Source organism: Chaetodon auriga, chromosome 10 (assembly GCF_051107435.1).
Source record: "Chaetodon auriga isolate fChaAug3 chromosome 10, fChaAug3.hap1, whole genome shotgun sequence".
Taxonomy (NCBI): Eukaryota; Metazoa; Chordata; class Actinopteri; order Chaetodontiformes; family Chaetodontidae; genus Chaetodon; species Chaetodon auriga.
The window spans coordinates 17,594,794-17,617,494 of record NC_135083.1 but is presented as its reverse complement, the minus strand read 5'-3'; the positions used below and the strand labels follow the sequence as shown (position 1 = coordinate 17,617,494).

General features: G+C 43.9%; 1 protein-coding gene across 1 annotated transcript in view; it reads left to right on the top strand.

The window, feature by feature from the left end:
• Positions 1 to 22,701, top strand: part of samd11 (sterile alpha motif domain containing 11) — a 77,992-nt gene that overhangs the window by 3,465 nt on the left and 51,826 nt on the right. The window contains exon 2 of the mRNA XM_076741021.1: positions 14,349 to 14,427. The gene's annotated coding sequence lies outside the window, so the exon portion shown is untranslated. The remainder of the gene's footprint in view (positions 1 to 14,348; positions 14,428 to 22,701) is intronic.

Below are 22,701 nucleotides of genomic sequence, written 5' to 3'. Positions count from 1 at the left end.
ATGTAAATAATCCTATTTACAATCCACCTCACACTCGCATGACTGAAAGGTTGCATGACCCGACTATCATTCACGTGTCTCTAACCCATATTTTGTCATGGGGAGTTAGCCATTAGCACTTGCTGGGCTGTTCCCATATGCTAGGCCTCCACAGATCTATAATTCAGTTGTGGCAGATGTCCCCATGCATTATTCATGAGTGCCGTTCCATGCTGGGCTAGCAAGCGAGCCAGCGGCAGAACCGTCACAAGGTCCTTGCATATGGATGGTAGCTTCCATGCTGACCTGCGAGTGCACCTTCCCTGCAACTCCTTCCTGCGCATGAACCACGGCGAGCTTTCCAGAGGTGCAGAGCTGCAAGCTGCTTTCTCAGATGACAGATAGCATCATGGGATTTAGAAGCCACACAGATGCTGTGGTGATGTTCGTCTGTTTGGTACATATAGTTGTGATGGTCACGAAACATGGGAATTATTTTTTAGAGGAGCATGCCATCAATTTTACATGTCAATCAACTTGTCAGAGACGGACTGCTGCAGTGTGTCTGATAGCTATATAATGTCTTCTGTGGCTCTAGAGGAGTTTGTTAAGCCAAGAAAGCATTATGGGAAGTGTTGAATCCAGTTTTTGGCATTCATCCCATAGTAGGGACTAAAGCTGGACATCTTAGACTTTGTTGCATTGATTTTGACCAATATGTATGTTTTTGTCTGTCCCATGCATATCTTCAGACTTGAGGAAGTATAACAGCATTTTCAATTCGTCAGAATTACAGAAAACAAAACATATTTTTCACTTATCTCTTGTGGTATCTAGCCATGCAGGGTAGTTTTGGTTTTATTTGTCTGGGTTTTGAGATATCTTTCACCAGTGCCTTTGTGACTGTGGTGGGTGGACCTCAGACCCTCTCGGGGGTCTTGGGGGCATCCTCCCTCGTCAGCAAATTCTGTACATTAAAGTTAAACGCATCAATCTGGTGCTCTCTCACAGCAGAATTAAGATGCTAGATCTATGAAGAACTTTGTGTTCTTGGAAACAACTTTGTGCGCTAGTAAACAATTTAATCATAAACACATTGGTTGTATAGAAATGAATGGTGATGACAGGGCAGAAAGCCACACCCACAAAGCACAGTGAACGAGGCAGAGTTTAACGCAGATCATAAATGGTCAAAATGAAGAAGCCACCGGAGCATACATATGAGCCAACAAAGACATTAAGCAAATGTGGTTACCTGTATTGAACTAGTTTATTATTTTAGAAAATAACAAATGTACTGGATGAGGAGGGCACATTGTCATGTCCCTGTTCAACTTTTTGGTAGAAAAATTCATGCTTTTAACCAAAGATAGAAAAATTGATAACTCTTGATTGTTTTTTCAGTAGAAAGTAGTTTCAGTGGAAACTGTTGGTGGTCTGTAAGTGATTCAGTGACCCAGACATTGTCTCTGAAAATGCAATAAAATTTCATTCACCTCTGTTGTTGTACTAGGTGGCAGCCAGAACTGGTTATCTCAAAGTAAACAAAACAAAACTATCTGCATGGCTTAGTTAGTCACACCTAGAGGTAAACGAGAACACATTTCTTTGGAATTTGGGTTTAAAACACCTCATCTCTTCTTATTACACATAGGACTGTGTGATCCAGTATAGACTATTCCAAGTGCCTTGGAACAGAGGAAGAGGTCAGATTTTGTGTGTGTGCGCATGAGTGCGAAGTGTCTACAGTCTACACTGTAAATCACACCTACATACCTGGAGGAGACAGCAGCGTTGTGTGCCGATACCCTCAAAGAGTAGGAGATAAAACACACATCCATACACAGGCATCCAAGATCACAAGCCGCCGCCAGCGCCAAGCCTGGCCGGCGCTGAACTGGCAACCTGATACCTCCTCCGGAGCCCTGCGGAGGGGGAGAGTGGGTGTGGGAGAGAGGCTTCCATAAAATCTGTCCCGCCGGTCGGCCGTAACCTGAGCTCCCAGCAGACAGCCGCGGTGCCTTGCAGTCAGGCACGGAGGAGTGTGCGTGTGTGTGGGTGTATGTGTGCGAGAGGACTGGTGACATGCTGCCACATGCTCGTTACCATGCTTGGGATCAGGCCTGTGTGTATGTGCAGATTACAAAGACACACACACACACACACACACCAGCTCTAAGACCTCTCCTTGACTTTCTGTCTGTCTCACAACTTTACACATATATCCCCTAAATCTCTCCAAAATTCCTCTCAGCAGTGTGTTAATACATGGAGTGTTTTCCACACACTTCCTCTCCCTGAAATTGATACAGATGACGAGATGACGGGACCTTTGTCACCAAGCTTTTCTATCCTTCAGGCTTCAGACTTTTCTTCAGTATCTTCTCCCTCTTTTCCCTCTGTGAGCTTCCAACGGGACCATCATCCAAAACATCTGGACGTCAGTGAGCTGAAAAGTGCCGTCAGCTGCCATATTGCTTGCTGTTGCTGCCAGGGTGCTGCCCTTTACGGATGTGAGCGCAGTGTGTGCGGTTTGGGAGATGGATTGGAGGGGGAGGAGGAGGAGGAGGAGGAGTGGGGGGCATTGATCGTGCTTGTCTCTGGGCTGGCAGAGGGACAGGAGCCCCTTGTGCGGTTGCAGTGGGTGAGGAGGTTAACTGAGCCACAGCAGAGCCAAGACGCTGCCTGGGATATTGACAGGTTGGAACCTGAGGGCTCCTGCAGGATAGGAACACACTGCCAGAGGCTTGGTTACCACCACCGCCTGCCTGCCTCTGAGGGAAGGAGGGGTATAAGAGGCAGAGAGGGATGAAGGGAGGAGTAGGAGGGAAAGATGGAAAGACTGGTTGACGGCAAGAATCTGAGATTTCGTCCTCCAAAATGGCTAGAAAAGGAGGATCATTGAGAAGGACATTACAACAGAGATTTGGCCGGACTGTGTGGTTGTAATCAGTATCACGACATTGATAAGAATATGCTTCCTGATGGCGATGCATGTCAGAAAATGCCATGTGTATGCAAAATTACATGTAACATGTTTGAATTGATGTTTATCGCAGTGTATTCTACTCTTATGCTTTACAAAGTGCAAAAAAACCTTTCAGCACCTCATTTGTTGTTATTAAATTACAGTTTAGTTGAAATCATTAAGTTGTTCAGCAGGGTTTTGTTAAATGGTAAGATCAAATCATCAAGGTAGGATACTGCTGAAAGTCAATAAACAATAATATTGAATTATGCCCGAGCCCTAGGGGGTGTTCCAAAAAACCTAGCTAATGCCAGGCACCACAGCATAATAAACCGCCTTTAGTTAAGGGTTTGTTAAAGCTGCACCATCTTTGCGGAGCTCCTCTCTGCTGCTTTCACTCAGTAAGGAGCCGAGTATATGGTCTGTGATGTTCAGGGTCATTTGCCATGGTAACGGTGGACTAGGTCAGAAGGTGATTGGCTTAGCTGAGGAAGGTGCTGGCGGCTGTTTGTTGATTCTCTGATAGGGGTGACCTACCCCTGACCTCCACACAAATCAATACTGCCTCCTTAAACTTTCATTTGTCCTCGTTTGCTCATGCTCACCCCCCCGTTTGGGAGCAATTAAAGTGGGGCTTTTCGAGTCTAAAACAAAGATGTTTTTAACCTAAATTGAATTGGGATAGAGAGGTATGCATTATTATTTCCTACTTGTTGAGAGAAATTCAAAAGAACTCTATAGATTTTTGTTAAGAGCTCTAAGACGAGGTCGAATTGTACAGATTTGCTGTATGTCAGTATTTCAGGTCTTCAGTTTACCACAAGTAAATTTAGATGTGAACCAGCATGGCCTTTGGATTGAAGTAAGTGAACACCATGTTGGTACATTTCCAGTCACTGTGTGATTTCAGAGAATCCTTTTTGTACTGTGTTTATAGAGAATCTGCATGATTTAGGGAGTCCCTCCAACGCAGAAAAGCCTTTGAGAAGCTCTTCCTGTATCTTCACCTCCTCTTCATTGCACTTTTGTTTCTGTCTCTCCTCTCACCCCCTCATTCTCACTTTCACCACCCGTAATCCCCTGTGTGGCCTACGAGGTTACTGTGTTCCTCTTCTAAGCAGCAGGGCTGTGTGGGCTCATGTTTTTTTTTTTTCTTTTTTCTTTTTTCAAAGTTTCATATCTATTTCTCCATTCTGGGGTCACCCTTTTCCACTCCCCCACACAGGGAATCACCTCACTGAAAGGCACTGTGGTTGATTTAGTGGGTAGTTGCACTGAAAAGTTACAGCCTTCCACCGTATGAGTGACATGACATGCTGTGCTCTTAGTTCCCAAAACTGACAGGTCAAAATACAGCGTGTGCCTCAGAGCATCTTTATTACCGTGCATCAGACTCAAGCTTCAGTGCTTTATTGCCATGTCGACATAGATGGCAGGAATTTTGCTTCAGTACAGCTCAGGTATGACAATGTAAACAGCAGCAGACGTTTGCTGCACAGTGCCATACTACTGTTGTAGTCTAACAGATGTCATATGATCCTATGTGTCCTGTAATAAGTGACAGCCTGTTTTTTGTTATATTACTACTATTTTATTGCTGGAAATGCCTTATTGAATCCCTCCAATCCACCATAGGTATTAAATGAAAGAGGTACAATTCACATAAATAAACACCTTTCCTGTGAGAACGGGCTCCGTAGTTACTTTTATGCACATGTTTGAAGTGGAATATTGTCTTTTTACTGAAACTAACTAATTGCTTCACAAGAAATCTGCAAATCCATGTGATTGAAAGAATACCTTAACATCACTCATAATATTTAAATGAAACCAAATACAGCAGACTGAAACTGAGAAGTCATCTGACTAAAACAGATCACAACGCAGCACCTGACATGCATCAGTACCTCTTTATCATCGAACAAACTGCATTTCAGAGTAGGACTGGCCAACAGTGATGAGTTATTCAACGGGGCTTTTGCACAGCAGACATTTTGACATGTGGAAGCAGGAGAAGCACAGGTGTAATTAATAACATTAAAAACGACAGCATTCAGTGCAGGTCACGCTGTGTCAGTGTCCTGATATTGTGCATGCTGGCTCATTATCATGGCTTACTGGGACACATAATGGAACTGAGCCATTGTTAATGTTATTAGCAGTACCTGCTTTTCCAAGTCAAATTGTCTGCTGTGAAAAAGGTTTATAGAGACTAATAACTGACAGCAGAATTTACCAGTCCGCAGAGAATAGAGTAAAATCACTTCTCAGTTGCATCACATTGTTGAATAATTTTCATCTTGTCAGTCTACTTCTGTTCAGTCTAAGTTTGGTTTTCACTTTCACTGCACTCTAGGCTTCCTGTGAACAATCAATCTGTTCCACTATCCTCGTTTTCCTGTTGAAGCCACTGAAATAAAACACGTCACTTCTCTCTTCCAGAGAATTTAGACATCGAAATGGTTGCTGCTCCTACAAAAAACAAAGCTGTAGTTGGTTTCGTCAATTGAGTATCACTCCTCTAATGCGATGGCATCAAAAGAGACATTTATTTGGAAATGTCACATATAACTAGTGTAACTCTGGTTATGATGTCAGTACCCCCACGTCTTTAGATCTATAACATACTGTCTGATGCCTCTGAGAAGTTTTTTAGCAACATTAAATGACAGTACGGCATGAACAAACACCCGAATACAGCCTGACTCTTCTCTGGTTTGTTTCAACACACAGTAGACGTGTGGTTGATTGTATATTTGTGTGTGTGTGCGCGCGCACGTGCATGCATGTGTGTGTGTGTGTGTGTGTGTGTGTTTGAGTTACAGTACATTATCTCCAGAGAGTTTGGCTGTTGTGGCGTTGGGAGGGCTGCGTCGTGGCCGTGGCTGCGTGGAGCAGCAGCACAGGAAACGCGTCAAAGCGCTGAGAGCTAACTGGAACCAGATGTCTGAGGCTACTGGCCGGGGGATTCTTACTGTGGAACAAGAGTGTCAGCGGGGGAAGTTCACTTCCTCCTGACTGTCTTGCTGTCTTCTCTGTATCTCTGAATCTTTTGTCTTTGACTTGTTTCCTTCCTTCTCTCTGTATAAATTACCTGATTTATCTGTAGTTTGAGGCCAAGGCAGCTGAAAGATTCTGCAGCAGGGGATGAATAAAATAGCTATGTGGAAGTGAAAATAATTATTATTTTTTTCTTTTTGCACGTCCTGCATAAAAAGCACACCTTCCATACTAATGTGAAAAATAAATACAGAAAGAAATTCAAGATGATAGAAACCAAAATGTGCACAATTTTTAAAAAAAAAAAGAAGAAGCAAACATGTGCTTATATATATATATGTGTGTGTGTGTGTGTGTGTGTGTGTTGTGGTTGACGGTTTAGCTTGAATAGAACATAATAGCTCATCTCACACAACTTCCCTGATGCAACCTGGCATACTCTACCATCTCTCGTTTTACTACCCCATCTCTTTGAAGCTCTCCATAGTGGGAGATGGAGTTGGCCTGCTTTCTATGCCTGGGAGCATTGCCTGCCCTCCTCCGCTTCACTGCCCCCTGACTTTCTCTCACATATACAGTACAAACACACATGCGCATTTAAGCACACGTGCGCACACACACACACACACACTTGGACATACACTTAACTTATTCACTCATGCACAGCAATCATACATAGCACGTGCACACACATGACGACCCATGCAGCACTGACGCTGTATGTGCATGACTCCAGCTGAGCCTCCAGTCTACCCAGGGCTGCTGAAGCCTCGCCTGGGTCTTACTCCAGTCTTTTTGCCATTGGCGGATCCCCTAACACGGCCCACTAGGCGACAGCAACAACAACAACACACACCCTCCTGCGGTGACAAGTGTTCTATAATATCAACTTCCAACTGATAGAAAGACTGACAAACAACGACGACTTGTGTGGCACACTGAAACGGTCATTATGGAAATCTTGAACACTTGCCAGTATGTGTTGACGAGTGCTTGTGCACGTAGATGCATCTCCGTCATTGGCAGTAAGACAAATACTCCATCGATGTTTGGTCAGAGCTATTTTCTTTTTCTTTGCTCCTTCGAGGTGATTCGAAACAGCCTGAAGGTCCTGGATAGCTCTAGGTGAGAGCGGCTTTCAGCAGGCTGTTAGTCTTATCATCACACACACACACACACACACACACACACACTCTGTCCCCTCTGACCCAGGCCGTTTCCTGCCCCTGGCTGATCTATTGGCTGATGCCTGCCCTGTGACTGTAGAGAAAGAGAGAAAAAGAGGAGGGGAAAGAAAGTGTGTGTGTGTGTGTGTGTGTGTGTGTGTGTGTGTGTGTGTGTGTGTGTGTGTGTGCTCACGGCCTGTCCCAGCGAATCGATATCCGTCTCGTATCCGTGAGCTGTGCCTGACCCCTGGCCGACCTTCCTCAGCATTGGTGGTGTGTTTTTGTTTTTTTTTTTTGTTGGGGTCTGAAAATGTGAGAGGCACATCGAGTTTTACCCCCTTGCTAATAGAGGTCTGGGGCCATGGAGCGGTGTGAAAAGTCCTGACTTAAATGCGCCAGTCTGAGGAGGCAGAAACAACCCATCTGAGAAATGGTGAAATAACAGGAAATGCTTGATGTAAATGATTTTGCCGTCGGTCAAAGTACAGTTCAAAGTATTAGCCCAATGTGACATGATTCTAAAACTGCAGCAATATATATCAGCATGGTATCTCCATGGAGACATTGTGGTTTTAAAGCTAGCTCTGTAATCATACTTAGCTTCATGTTGTACTTTCAGGAAAAAAGCGGAAATCAACATCGATGTGTGAGTCTTTTGGTCACATCTCATGTTATACGTCACCTATACACCAGTATCTGCCCCGACAGTGACAAGAAGTCGTTTTGTAGGTATTTTAATGGTATTTTAGAGTATGCCATCCAGTACTCTGGAGTGTATACTACTTTGCGTCCAGTGAAATGCTGTCTTAGATTTTTATGACGACGCAGGATCAGAGTGTTTCTGGGGGGTGGGCCTCTGTGATCACTGATTTTGGTGAAACTGCATCATATTCATGGTGGATATATTTTCTGGTTTTCCCTCTGATATCCTGTCTGTGAATTATGGTGTTTCCTGTTGGACAGATAGCTTTATTTGTTGCTAAAGATGCCCTTAGCTAGGTTAGCCGTGCAGCTAGCATTCCTAGTATCATCCCCGGGGTGCCAGGAGCCAACCCTGACTAAAAAAACACCTTGGTACTGTATTCCCTGTTGTCACGCTGGCCTTCATCAGTCTCAGAGGCTGTACTCAACCCGGATCAGGCTGCGTTCACTGGGAGCTCCCAGTCCGGTCAGAGTCAGCTAATAGGACCACGAGCTGAAGGGGGGGGGGGGGGGGGTGTAACATACAGCACTGTTGGCCACTGTAGATGCCAATCAAGACCTGCGACAAGTCCCTCCCTATTCTTGTTGTCTTTACAGGAAATACATAAATATGCAGAATCAAATAGCACTCCAGCAGCCGTTTCATGGGAAATTAAAATTTTATATCGATGACCCTGTTGTGCTCATTGCTGAGATATTAAAAGCTTCTCAGATTGTGTGTGTGCATATGTACATGTGCATGTATGTGTGAGACCAACGCAGAACTTGCCTTGACGTCAGTTTGCTAGTTGGACTCAGCCTTGCGTGTTGTTGGTGTGCGCTGATAGAGGCTCCAGCTCCCCGGGCTGAGCCGGGCTGCGGGTGCTAGCCGCCGCCGGCACTAATTGAACCCTGCCGCTAAGGTAAAAGGGGGAGGAGGAGGCTGTCAGCGAGGGAGAGAAAAGAAAAAAAAAGAGAAGGAAGAAAAAAATAGCGTGGTGAGGGCGAAGTGCCCCTGGGGGGTTGGGTCCCTGCCTGCCTGCCTGCCTGCCTGCCTGCCTTCGTTCTCCAGCTCCTTCCCCCCTCCCCGTCTAAATAGCCGTGCCGGCGCTCCAGGGCTTCCTGCGCCTTATCTGCTGATAATTGGGCACTGGAGCTCCACAGCTCGCTTATGAAATATAGATTCCTGACGGAGGGGAAGGATGGGGGGAAGGAGGTGAGGTGGTGGAGGGAGTGTGCAGGCAGAGAAAAGCCCCTGGTTATATCAGAAAGCGTGGAGCCTTGTGGGCTCTGCGGTGGTGCTCTGGCTCGTTTAGCAAACTCAGCCCCAGTTGTTAGGGCGAAGGCCTCTGTGCTGAGCAGCCCACACTGTCACACACAATTGAAAAACAATGCTTTGTTCTTATTGTTCATTGCACCCACAAGGTTCAAAGAGCTATAAATTGCGGGAGTGTATGCTTGTTGTGCAGTTTGTCACAGAGCATGTAAAATTTTCTAAGCAATTTCAAACATGTAGCGGACAGTCGCCCCATATGTAACGCAACACTCACTACTCTACAGATGCTGCTCACAGTGTTTTCCTCAAAGTGTTTGCATATTCAAGGCTGAAAACGGCGTGAATGAGCAGCATGCATAGTTATAGTGTCATTAAAGTGTGTCCTGATGAGGGTATGTTATTCCTCCGTGTATGAGTGGAAGACAATGTTATTTTCCTGCAGCGATATTGGGATGCTATCCGCAGTCTCATGGGGGAATGCTATTGGATCACAACATGGAGACCAAATCCCAGAGAGAGTGGAGCAGGGAATGCTCTGCTGGGTGCTCAACACAACATGGATCCCTCTTTTCCAATGCAACTTTTGCTTTTAGCGTTGACCAAGGTTGTTCCTGTAGAGTTTCATTTCAAAAGAAAAGCACTGTTATCCCAACTGAAAAACAAATGATTCTGTCTTTGAAAAATTTATATTTAACTATTCATGTCCCATAATGGCATAATTTGGAATGAAACTTACCAGCTGTCGACCTGAAACTTGTAGAAACCCCTTGAATACAGGACAATGTTGACTTAACAGCTTTTCAGCAGATTAGCATCACTACATTTACGGTAATAGTTCTGAAGGCTAGATTCAACAGCACAGAATGTAATGCATCAGATCCTTTGTTGTTTGTTGGGTCTTTTCTTCAGGCCTATCGCTCTATCCTGAAATTCATTTTAAGTACACAGACACACAGACAGGTCTGTGCATGTCCCAATTAGTGAGTAAGTGGTTGGGTTAATGAATGGGGAGCTACCTGCTTGGCTGTGGGAGGCGGACTGGGGATTGGGGTTAAGAGAACAGACCGGAAGGCTGACTCCTCGACATTTTATACATGAGGTTTTGCAGCACTGTGGTCTTAGAATGGGGAATGTGGTCGTAGAATACAGTAGGCTACATAGAGGCTATATAGCAAACCAATGTACGAAGCTTTCTTGCACTCACAGGGCAATGTTGCACACTTTTTATCTTGAGGCAATAGAAAAAAAAAAACAAAAAAAAAAAACATGGGCTGGGCTAAAGCAATCTCAGGAGTGATTCCCCTCTGTAGCCTTACCTCTGTGTGTTTCACATTATTTTTTAAACAATTCCAGCTTGCATCTAAATTGTGGCCAAAAGTCAGAGAACTATACCTTGAGTAATGGCTCCATCATCACACTGACCAAAGTTAGCACAGAAGTCAGCACAATAACTCACCTGTTACATGTTTCCCCCCCAAACCACCTTTATTTACGGGGCACAAATACCAGCACTGGGTTACGCATTGATCTTGGCATGGACACGCCGCACTCCCCGTTTCATTTCCCTTGGACCACTTGGGCCCTATTGGTCAGTAGCAATTGCAATTCCCTGCACTATGGGCCAGATAAATTCATTTCAATTACAATTAGCATGGAGGCGCAGGGACTGATTTATGGCCTTGTTTTCCTTCCCATGCGTTCCCCCGTGCATTAATCACCCTCATGCCGGCCTGTGTAATCCTCACTTCATCTACCTGCCAAGGCAGCTGCCCTGCCGTGCTTTTGTGGTTCCCTTCCCCTATTCCTTCCTTCCAACTCCTTTCCTCCTTCCCTCTGGCCGCGGACATAACAGTGGGTGTCCTTAACTTGCACATGACACAGAGGGAGCAGGGCTGCACTTAACTTGGTGCTGGGGCGTCTGATTGGCACTCATTTATCAGTGTAATGAGCAAATGTTCCATGAAAAAAATACAGGAAAAGTTGTGGTTTCCTTGTGATTTTTTTCACCAAAATGAGCTCAGTACAGTATAATTTGATTTTGTTGAATTTGGTCCTCAGGAATGCTAAATGAGGAAATGTTTCCGTTTTTTGCAAACACATGCAGGATACACACCTACATAAATACATGCTTTCACCTGACTTGTGCTCACGGTAAATAACTACAGAATGAATATGCCCACCACATGTGTATGGTCTCTGGTCGTGTGCTGCAGCCCAGAACACGGGATTGGAAGTTTTCTGTCTTAACTGGGAAATTACGTTCAAACCGACAAACACTCATCCGTCTCTTGACATTTGGTTACCATCAGGCGGGGATTAACAGGCCTATTTTGGATAGTCTGGAAACTGTTTGGGACAGAGCAGCGTCTCTCCACCCCTCCTGTGCAGTGTCGGAGGCTGAGTCATCCAGGGCCAGACGTTTCCATTGGGACAATGTACCAATCCCTGGTGGCCACATTCAGTCTTGTTTATACGGCCCCGTCCGATGCCCTGTGGATCTGGCAGCAACTCGCCGGCTTCCAACCTCTGTCCCCTTCCGTGCTCCTTCACCCCTTAAAAGTTCTACCTCAAAGGCTTTGTGTGTGTTTGTGTGGGTCCGGCTGGAGGGAGACGTAGTGACCAAGGCAATGGCGCTTCTGCTGAAAGCCAGTGGATTCAGAGGGCCAGTAAAAACAGAGGGCATTGCTCTACTCAGGGCAGACTAAACATCTGTTCAGACAACATCCTGACTGGAGCTTCTCTGATGGGTGGGTGGTATGCAAGCATGTGCATCTGCATGTACCTGTATAAAAATAAAAATCATCTTTTCCAGCAAAATGAAGTGAACCAAAGTCCTCTGGATAACAGTGACATTTGATTCTGTTCCTAGACCCAGACTGTCCACAAGTTCAGGCGCTTTTATCACTTTATTTTTTGCATTCACTCCAAGTCAGCAGAGTGGGAAGAATGGGAAAACCTACTTACTTATTCCGACTTGGGAACTTTCACACATTGGTCCAAAATTGGCTAGCCTTGTGGTCACCCCAGGTAATTGGAAATTAAGCCTAATAAACAACTTTACTGTGTTACTCACTGTATTTGTCCTGGTTCATTAACCAACCAACCAACCAACCAACCAACCAACCAACCAGATGTGAACAAACAGTGTATAACTCATTTTAAGTTCTCTCAAATGGTTGTCACTGTGTTAATATTTGGATTCTATTTGAATTGAACTTCCAGTGATTGCTACGTGGGAGATGTTGTAGCTGTCAGAAACTTCTGATGTTGTCCACCTGAAATTACAAATAGAAAGCTTCCCCACTCGGCTTCTCGTAATTGCAGTACACTGGCACACGGCTACAGTAAAGTACACAAGTGAGAAAACCTTTATTGCTGTAGCTGCATGATTAGAAATGAGACCTTTGTGTTTGATTGTTGTCAGAGCCAAATATGGATGTTTCATCTATAAAAGTTTTATATTTGCAAAACTTTCCTAAACCCTGGGGAAGCTATTTTTATGTTCATGACTTCATCCCAGTTTGAATCTTCGGGCAGAGCTGGGCAGAGCGGGAGAGAAGCAGCACGTGTGCAGTGGGCCACACAATGCAGAAGGACACCAGGAAACTAAAAGAGTCGTTTTTGTCTTATGCGATGGGGGAACAGTTTGCATTCAGATGAGTTAGTGCCATCTTGCAGTCCGAAAGCCAGTTAAATCCAGTCAAATAACACTTCCTTTATTGTTTTTGTTTGCAGATATATTTCATATATTGTCACTAAGGATGTTAATTATGATTATTTCTCTGTTCAGTAGTTAAGTAATAATCTACTACAATGCCTAAATGTTAGAAACCTTTCAGGTCGCTGCAGTGGGAATATCTTCAGCCAGCGTAGCTTTGTCTTTTTGAGGCCCTGAGCTCTAGCCCCTGTGAAAGATGACTGCAGAGAATCCAGGCCAAGAACCATTCATTAATGACTCACTCACCACTGCACAGGCCTTCAGCTATGAATGTTGATAAGTAATTGATAAATGATTGTTGACCCAGATGCTCTGTAGCTTCTAGAGGTCAGGAGACCAAACGGTCTGTGGGAGGCTCCTTCCTGTTTTAAGAGCTATTCACAAGGATAAAATATGCTGTATTGGTGATACACCAAAAATCCTGTTGTGCTAAATTGTGTTCCTTTATGGTTTACCAATGATCTGTACAGCAGCAGAACAAGGGCCATGACACATAACTATATGTGTTATGGAGCTGAAAAGTGGATCGTAGTGTCATTGGCACCCAAGCAGAGTTTCTTCGTGGTCACGTCAAGATGTAACTCCATCCTACTCAATATGTAGTGGATTTTTGTCTTGCTCTGACTGCTGAGGTGGTTTAGCTGCCTGTGTCGTTTGGCCACTAGCAGTGAACGGAGAAGTTCCCTGACTGACAGCTTGCTGTGACAACAAGCAGAGACTGACGGTGACAGCTCAGATAGACTGATTTCTAAACTTGCCAGGACCTTTGGTTTCACTCATTTTACCGCAGACCTGCTGCTTGCCACATCTATATCTGTACATTTAGAGAGTAATGCAGCTCAATTACAACATGTTGAAAGTTTTCAGCTCAGATATGTATGGGCCTTGCCTCTCTTCATGTCATCTATTCATCTTCATTTGTGATTTTCCACTGACTTTGTATGCATTCTTGCTGCCCCTAAACATTGTTTCAATTTCTAGCAAGTTAACGGCAGAATTCACCATATTTTCTGTGGTAACTGGGGTATGAAAATCTTCACATACTGTATCTGTCAAACTTTGGTTTAGTTTTTTTTTGTCAGTAAGGATCTGCTTGTAAAACAAGGTAATTAACTTATTAACTTAAGAGATTGTCTTATTTCTGTTTTGTACCAAAAACAACTCGAAACTTGAAAAACTTCAAACTTGTTTTTGCACATCGAGTTTATCCTATTTTATTTTCAGTCAGTCTTATGCTACTATGGCCTGTAAATATGTTTATTTACTTAACAACAACCTATAAAGTACAATTTATAGACATAGTGTGGTTAGTTTTATTTGGTCAGTGAGTCTTCTGACACAGAAGTACATGAAACACTGCATTACTGATAGCTGCTGTGGTCAGATCACTACACTTTATACATGTTGTAAAGTCTTCGTCATGAACCACAGAAGAAGATGACGGATGAAGATGCCACTGTTCAAAGAGGAACTTCTCTTGCAACTCCTGCAATACAGAAATAAACTATGCTCTGGAATATTGTGAGTGGTTACAAGAGAAGTATGTTTGTTTTTCTGCAGGGATTGTTCCCACTGCTGTTTGGAGAAGAGGACGGACGCAAGGGCTCTAACACATTTGGAGGCAGTGCATCAGCGAGTGGTGAGTGATTAATCTTTTTCCCTTTGTCCTGAAGGGAAACACGAGTCAGATTTAGGTCCCATTTGAATCGGGTTGCTCGAGTTTGTTTTCCAGAATTCACCTGGACTTTGAGTAAGTGCAGATCCCCGTTCGGGTTAGATGCGATGTTTCAGACCCCTGAAGGCCTCTGTCATAAGCCTGTTTTTTGTCTTTTTGTAAAATAGTACCAGCCTTCCCAGCAGTTTCCCACATGTGGTATGTTTTCGTCCCGGGAGGTGGTGTTTTCACCTGACCTCCATGTGACCTGAGCAGCCTCTCTTGTTTAACACCTGTGCGCTGAGTGAGGAGGTTCAGTCTCCCTCTTCCACACAGGAAGTTAGGATTCCCTGTCTACAAACAACACAGAGATCTGTAGGATAAGCAGAGAAGAGAGAGCAAGAGTTAAGACTCCCAATCCTCAAACAACACAGGAAGCTGTCGGATAAGCAGAGTAGAAATTGAGAGAGAGAAATGAATGTTGCCTCTCCCGCTTTTGAAGTATTTATAAGGATCTTCCACTAAGACTGAACTTCCCTCTCACAGACTTGAGTGTCGGTCCAGGTAGAACGCACCGAGGCTTTGAGGAATTCTGATTCTGACGACATTAAGGGCAGTGAAAAATTAACCCCATAAAATGAGCTTGGAGAATTTTCTCTGATTTCTCTTTGCGTCCTGCTCAAAATGGGCGGAGCAACTCTCATATTGACTGATCAAACAATACTGCTCCTAACACTAGAACCTAATTTAAAGCTTGTTTATCTGTTTTAGCAGCTGATCATATGTCGTTCATACAAATGACCATCCCATCAAGCCAAACCTATGTTCTGTCACAGCACTTGCCAGCTCACGCAAAACCTTTCCCTCTCCGTCTCTCACACCCACGCATTCTCATTCACAAACACATGTACATGTAGACACACATCAGTGCATCGACACATGAGCACACACACACACACACTTACACACAGAGAATAAGCTACCCTGAGAGGGAGTGCTGTATTGGGTTTTCTTCAGGAAGTGTGGCTCCTCCAAAGCTCTGGTCAGATGAAAGGCGAAGAGCTGTATCGATCGGCCCAGAGCGAGGGGGGGCGGCGGTGGAGTGACTGGTGTGTGTGTGTGTGTGTGTGTGCGTGCGTGCGTGTGTGCGTGCGTGCAGGGGAGGGGGGGAGAAGAGCCTGTGGTGCGTCTGCCTGATGCAGGGCTGCCAGCCAGGCGAGGAGCAAAGGGCCAGAGGGGTGAGGAGGGGCAGAGAGAAGGGAGGGGGGCAGCGGCAAGTTGTCGCTGTGGCCCCGTGGCTCCACCATAACCCCCTGGCCCCTCAGTGGAGAATGTACAGCACGTACACACACCCAAACACGCATGCATGCACACACAACGCCAGCACCAGTCTGCTGTTGTTGATGAGAGCTGTCAGAGAATGAAACAACATGGCTGCGAGTGAGAGGGAGCAAGACAAATACACAGAACATTTCTCATCCAGTTATCCTGTGCTAAAGATTTTGTAGAATTTGAAATGTTTCAATACTAGTGCAGATATATAGTGCATATATATATATATATATATATAGATTTTATGTTGAGAAATCTATTATGTTTTCATAGAAAATCTTTTTTTTTTTTACACAACAGACACCAAAGTTGTTGAATGTGTTCTAAACATAAGCAGCTGAACTCAAACCTGAAGAAAACAGTTTAACATAGTCAGTAGATTTTAACAGGGTTATGAAAATTCCCTTTCAGCACAGACAGTTTTCACCACCTTGTGCTGTGGGCACATCTCAATCAGGACCAAAGAAGCTCTGACATTAAACACTCCATTCTAATGACTTCTGATCTGAATATTTGCTTTAATATGATGTTCTCATAATGTTGTTTTTCTGACAGCTGAACAATAATAAAACCTTCCATAACAATACTATGTTGAGTTATTGATAAATACTGATCAGAGGAGCCTAATCAGAATTACTTCATCATCATTTAAAGTGAAGTAAAATGACAGCTCTGAACATTTGGACTTGTTAACGTATATGGCACAAAAGTAAAATAGCTTCTTACAGAAATCATGTCCCTTTGGTTATTTTTACTTTCCAGCAAAAATCAGTAACCCTCTTTTGCGTGCGTGCAGTTTGGCGGGATATTGTCTTTTTTAACTCAGAGCAGAGATGTCCTTATTCTCAGTGCACTTATGTCAAAAAATAAAGTTCTTTGTAAAAATACTGAAGGAGAAGCAAAGATTCAGTTTTTATAAAAGTAGCTGACACTGAAAATCCACACAAGTGCAGAACATTAAGCTGTGAATATTCCCTCCTCTAGGCATTAGATAGTATTGCCATGGGCGCACTATAAATGAAAACCATTTTCTGGATGGGCTGCTCAAATAAATAAAAGTTAAACAGTTGACAGACCATTATTTTACATCTCAGCATCATGTGATGTGGCTCATATTGCACCACTGAAGTCTTGTCCCGCTGCTCCGCCTGCGTCTTTCCACCGGAAACAAGCCGTGTCAAACAAACCGCACTCTTTGGAGGCCTTCAAAGGCTGAGGGTGGTTTGACATTCGAATACACAAGTCTGTGTTTTACAGTTAATGGAAGATATCTAGAAATAGACAAATATTTGGCAGTGGCATGGGTAAATTCTTCCTCTGTGTCTTATCAGATTCATTTGATCCAACGCGGGACCATATGTGGACTTGGGCTGGGTTTGCCCGACCCTCTGTGCTTTGTGCCCCGAGGGAGAGATCGGCCAGGGCGGCTCGCTAATTGAAATGTGTTGGCGACTCATCGACGTCTCAGCTCCAGTTTCAGGGCTATTTCGAACCGCAGTGCTGATTGCTGGTTTCACATCACACAGGGAAAAAAAAAATCAATAGTTGCTGGGAGAGCTAGGGTTTATTCTTTGCAAGCAGACATTAATGCTTTGCAGAGGAGGGTTTGATATTTATCATTTGTCATTTTTGTCTCTGCAGATCAGCTGGAGCTGTAGAATATATCTAAATTGATAGCTGACACCACTTGTCAAGAGTTTCCGAACAATAATGCAGTTGTTCACAGGGCCGGCCAGGCCAAGGCATTATTCGACTTTTTCTGTTTCCCTCCAAACTTTCCTTGTGTTTCTTTTTGCATGTTTTCGACAGAGAGAAACACATCTTGACCTCTTGTGAGCACCAAAGGGGCCTCGTTATGGAAAAGTGGCTCTTGTGATCTATTAAGGACTTTGCTTGTGCTTTCAGAACCACACACTTCAGAGTGCTGAATCTTTTACCTGTTTCCAAAGGCATCAGTGTGCTTATAGTCTGTTTTCATTTCATGGTAGACTCGTGGTGAGCCACACTCAGTATTAAGTGATTATTTTGCAGTTCAGTGGACGGAACACAGGAATATTTTTATTTTGTGCAAAACATAGTGCAGTGATTCTTTAAAACTTTAAGTTTGGTACACACTGTGTCCACTTTGGTCCACCACAAAATTTTCTAGGATCTCTCAAACTTCATTTAACTTCCAAATCCCTACCACTTACGTCCTCAATTATACTGCATTGCATTTGACTAAATAACCTTGCGACAGTGTTTGCCTTTGTAGCGGTGGTAATGCTGGCCATTGTTTTGATGTTTGTTGGATTCCAAGGACCTAATTTGGGATTAAATGATGGTCATACTGTATATAACACTGCCCATATCAATGAGTCTCTGTTCTTATTGCATTGTTTGAATCATTAAGTCGGATCTCTTGAAGGCTAATGTAGCCTACTATCTGGGCTTTGGCTGCTGGTGCTGCTACCCTTCAAACACAGAGTGAGCCCTTTGAAAAATGGATTGCGGAAGAGATAAGAAATAATTTATGTTCCTATCACTGCCTTGCACAAATATGGTGGGGGGAATACTGTGCCAATAACTCCCACAAACTCAGAGAGGCACGCTATCTTTTACTGCACAAATTATTAACGGCGCTGGGGAGGAAGGGGAGCCGCTGTGCATTTTTTGCTAGATAGACCTGGCTCATTGCTCGTTGAAGCTTTGAGTTCACCACAGGGCTTTATAATGAAAGAAAAGGACTCCTGAGATGAAAACTGAATAAACAATCATGTAGAATTTTTAATTTTATCATTTCCAGTCTCATCATTATACGAGGGAAAGTTTCATTTAGACAAAATAAGGCTGTGAAATCTTCATTTTCTCTGGGTGTGTGGGTGTGTGTGAGTGTGCGCGCTGTCCATGTGTTTGTGTGTGAGCAGGGAATATAAGGAGGAGGGGAGGGAGTCCAAAGGGGAGTGTTGAGGGAGGATACTCGGGGTCGGGTGTCCGCTCGCCTCTGTCGGCTGGCGTTGACAGCTACAGACGCTGGTCTAAAATGAGAATCCTCTTGGGCCGCCTGCCTGCCCATCCAGCAAGAAAATAAATCCCATGTGGAAGAGCCGCTGTGTGGGATCACAGACAGCCGCCTGACCCCCCAGATCCGCCGGGGGAGGCCAAGGGCGCCGGCACGACAGCATAACCCCCCACCCCCCCCACCCTCTCTGGGGTCTAATGTTACTCTGCCTGCTTGCCAACTCTGAAATTCTGGAGTTGCAGGACTGTGTTGGTCCCACACTAGTTCAGTTTTAAACCTGATTTTAGGGGAATTTTTGGACGAGCAGTTTGTGGAGATTTAGCTTAAGGCCTAAGTCATACCACAAAAATAGCAGCGCGGTCTCGCTGCTTACAGGGCCGTACACTGTTAAAAGTGTTTTGAAACTTAAAACAAAGGGGAAATTTAACCTAAACCCTATTGAAGAAGCGGCTGGTGCGGTTGCTGGTGTAGTGAGACTGCACACAGTGGCCAAAACACTGCCTGGTGAGCAATTAGGGACACATACTGAGAATAAAAAGTTTTGAAATATGATGTCGTGTTTAGCACTACCACCAGATGGAGGGTATTGAAATGCCAAATTTAGCGCTTTTCAAAGGCTCTTGTCAGAAATTCAGCACTCTGATCCACATTTCTCCCCTCCTAATGTATTATGTTTCTCTTTGCCTGCTAACATAGTACACTCAAAGCCCAGAGACTGTACCCCCTGAAACATTTTCTGATATTAAATTCCACAAATTCCAACTTAGGAGAGCTAAACTCCCTCCAGGACCCCTGAGAAGTTTCACGTCTAGATAAAATGAGAGTGAGTCAGCAAAAGGTAGCACGACTTTAAAGGGGCTAATAGACTTAACGATTATTAATGGCTACAACAGAAGGTTGACCTGAAGGAAGAGGTGTTGTCTGGCTTTTTCTACTCTGATTTTATCAAGTAGCACAGAAATGAGGATGGCAGAAAGAACAAAGAAAGATTAAGAGGGGGGTGGGGGGTGGACGGTGGTGTAGCATGTCTGGCTCATGCAGGAGACAACAGTCCGTGTCCCATCACAAACCTGCAATTACTGTGGCTACCACAGCAATAGCAATTGAATGGAGCTGTGTTTGATGTCTTCATCATTTTCAGTTCATAATTGCCATCCTAGACAAAATCTCACTCAGCTGTCCCTCTCGGTTCCCTCACTACCAAGATGGTGGCAGAGATAACAAGAAACAGGGATTTATTCATCTCGTATCGCGCCTAACTTTAGTGGATCGGAACGTCAGACGCAGAATCTGCAGACGCTCCAGTTCAAGATGACACCAAAACTTTCTACGAATTTCAGCTTTTGAGCCACGACGAAGGCCCACAAGTGGCCTGCAACAGACTGCTTTTCAGATTGTTTTCCAACGATTTTAAATTACCAGAGTTTCTGAGCCTACAATCATAAATGTGCAAAAAAAATATTAGGCTGGGGGGTTCAGCAGTGTGCAGGATGAGCTGCAGACAGATACACACACACACACACACACACACACACACACACACACACACACACTACCAACCGCATACGCCTGGCAGAGATAAACATCTAACATCAATGTTTCATTCTTTAAAGTGTCTTGTTACTGTAGAAGTCAGCAGTTTTCACCTCTAAACAGTCCTGTTAAACCTGTTGACTGTGTGTTCTGTGGGTTATCAAGAGTGACAGGGACACTAGTTTTGGAAAATACATTATTTAACTTTTTTAATGTAATATTTCAATCCAGTGAGCTCCACAAATGAAAACCCATTCCTCACTATTGTGTCGGGGCAGTGATAGAAACCTCACATATCTAAAAACCTGTCCAAGACGACCAAAACTGTTTGCATCAAGTTGTTCATCACATGTACAAACAAATCTCTGTGAATCTGCAGTGAACTGACTGCACTGACTCACCATTGTTACTGTGAATCTGCAGCTTCCATTCATACTGAAGTGCATTTGAGCTGTGATATGACAGATTAGTTTAGGAACAAAGTTTCTGAATTGCAGTCGGTGAATACAAATGTTTGAACTGAGCAGAACAAAGTTGAATCAACTAAATGGTGAGTTCCACCTCTGGATACCACCAGAGTGAGAGATGTGTTCATTTCTGGTCCAAGTGAAATGGCCACTTCAGCTTTGGTTTTAAATGAAGAATCTGAATAACAGAGCAGGTGACCAACTGCAGAAAACATGTTTTCTAGGCTCCTGAAAAGTCATATTTTACTCAGGTCTCCAGAAGTAGACCTCGTGGGTTAAATTTAAACTCACACCAGGAGCAACGCTTAAGTTTCTGTTTCTCTGACTTCCTCCAGTGAGGTGATCATTTCTTACATTTCTGTGAGGAAAGTGGAGACAAGACAATACTGCATAGGCTTTCCAAAGACATTCATACTCTGCTTTAAATAGTTAATTACTCTCGCCGTGTCTCTGGTGGTGTCTGGATGTGGATGGGGGGAGACGGAGACGCTTCTGTCTGTCTTCCTTTCTTTTTTTCCAGCAGGGGCAGGCCTATATATTTTGCAGCTCATGTCTGAAAGGCTGGCTCCAAGCGCTAGGGGTGGGCTCTCGCTCTCTGATGGTTTTCCAGTGAGTATTTGTCAGGTCAGACTGTGCACCGCCCGGCGGTCTCCGCTCCTCTCCCCGGGTTATTTATTACCTCTCTCCCCCGCCGGCAGCGCTGCGGCTCCGGGGCCGCTGCCAACAACGGCGCAGAGGCGGGGGCCGCGTTAGGGGGGTTCCCGTCGGACGATGAGAGGGAAGAGGAATGGACGTGAAATGCATTTTGAGGATGGACAGAATTTCAGCTTTATTACACGACGAAGCGACCATCCTCCACGTTTTCTGTAAACCTGCTTTGTAGTATGGAGACAGAGGAGTGATCTCAGTGAGCGCACGAGTGGACTGGTGTGAATATTTGGTTCATACTTTAAGTTCACTCGTCTTTGTTTTTTTGGTTTGCAAAACTAGTGAAACATTGTATGGCTGGAATATAACAAGTATATTAACACATAAGCTGATACTGTCCCAATCAGCGCAGCAGAAAATGAATTACCAACAGTTTTGACACTTGATTAATCATTTAAGTGATTTATCAATGAAAACGTCAAAAATCCACAAGTTCCTGCTTTTTCAGATGGAAGAATTTTCTGCTTTTCTCACTTTTATATCACCGTTAATCAAATATCTTTGCGATTCGGGCACATTAAACAAGCAGTCTGAAGATGTTACTGTGGACTCTAAATTATGATGAACATTTTTAATGTTTTGCTGACATTTTATGAGCTAAATGATGAATATAAATATAAATATGTAATAGTTACTCACAGTACTTTGTCCATGATGATGCTGATCCCATGACACTACCATACAAGCACTTTCCATGATATTGCAAAGCAGACATCTACAAGATAATCTACATTATACAGTATCTGTGTGCTGAGAAGAAAAGAGTACCTATAGTAAAACTGTTCATCAAAAAGCTAATGCTAATGCTAATACAGAAAGTTTTAAATGCTGATGGGTTTGATACCAGACCCTGAGAATCAGAGAGGTGGCTATTGTTGACTCACCAGATTGGTCACACTTGAACAAGCGTTTAGTAATAGAGAAAGGAACTAAGAGGAAGAGACACCAGTGTCTCCCTCCAGATTAGCTTGTGTTTTTGCATTCTGACTAATTTGCTGGCATTTTCCTCTCAGGTTCATCAGTTTTGCTGTGAAATCTGAAACCACACCTTTTCTATTCATTATTATCACTGTATCATATGAAATTTTACAGCTAGATTATCAGAGTCCATGCTTGTAGTGTCATTTCTCTGCTCTAAATTGGTCTAAATATGGTCTTTATTAAGACTTGGACTATAATAAAAACCTCTTTCAGTTGTGTCATTTGAGAGGACAGAAG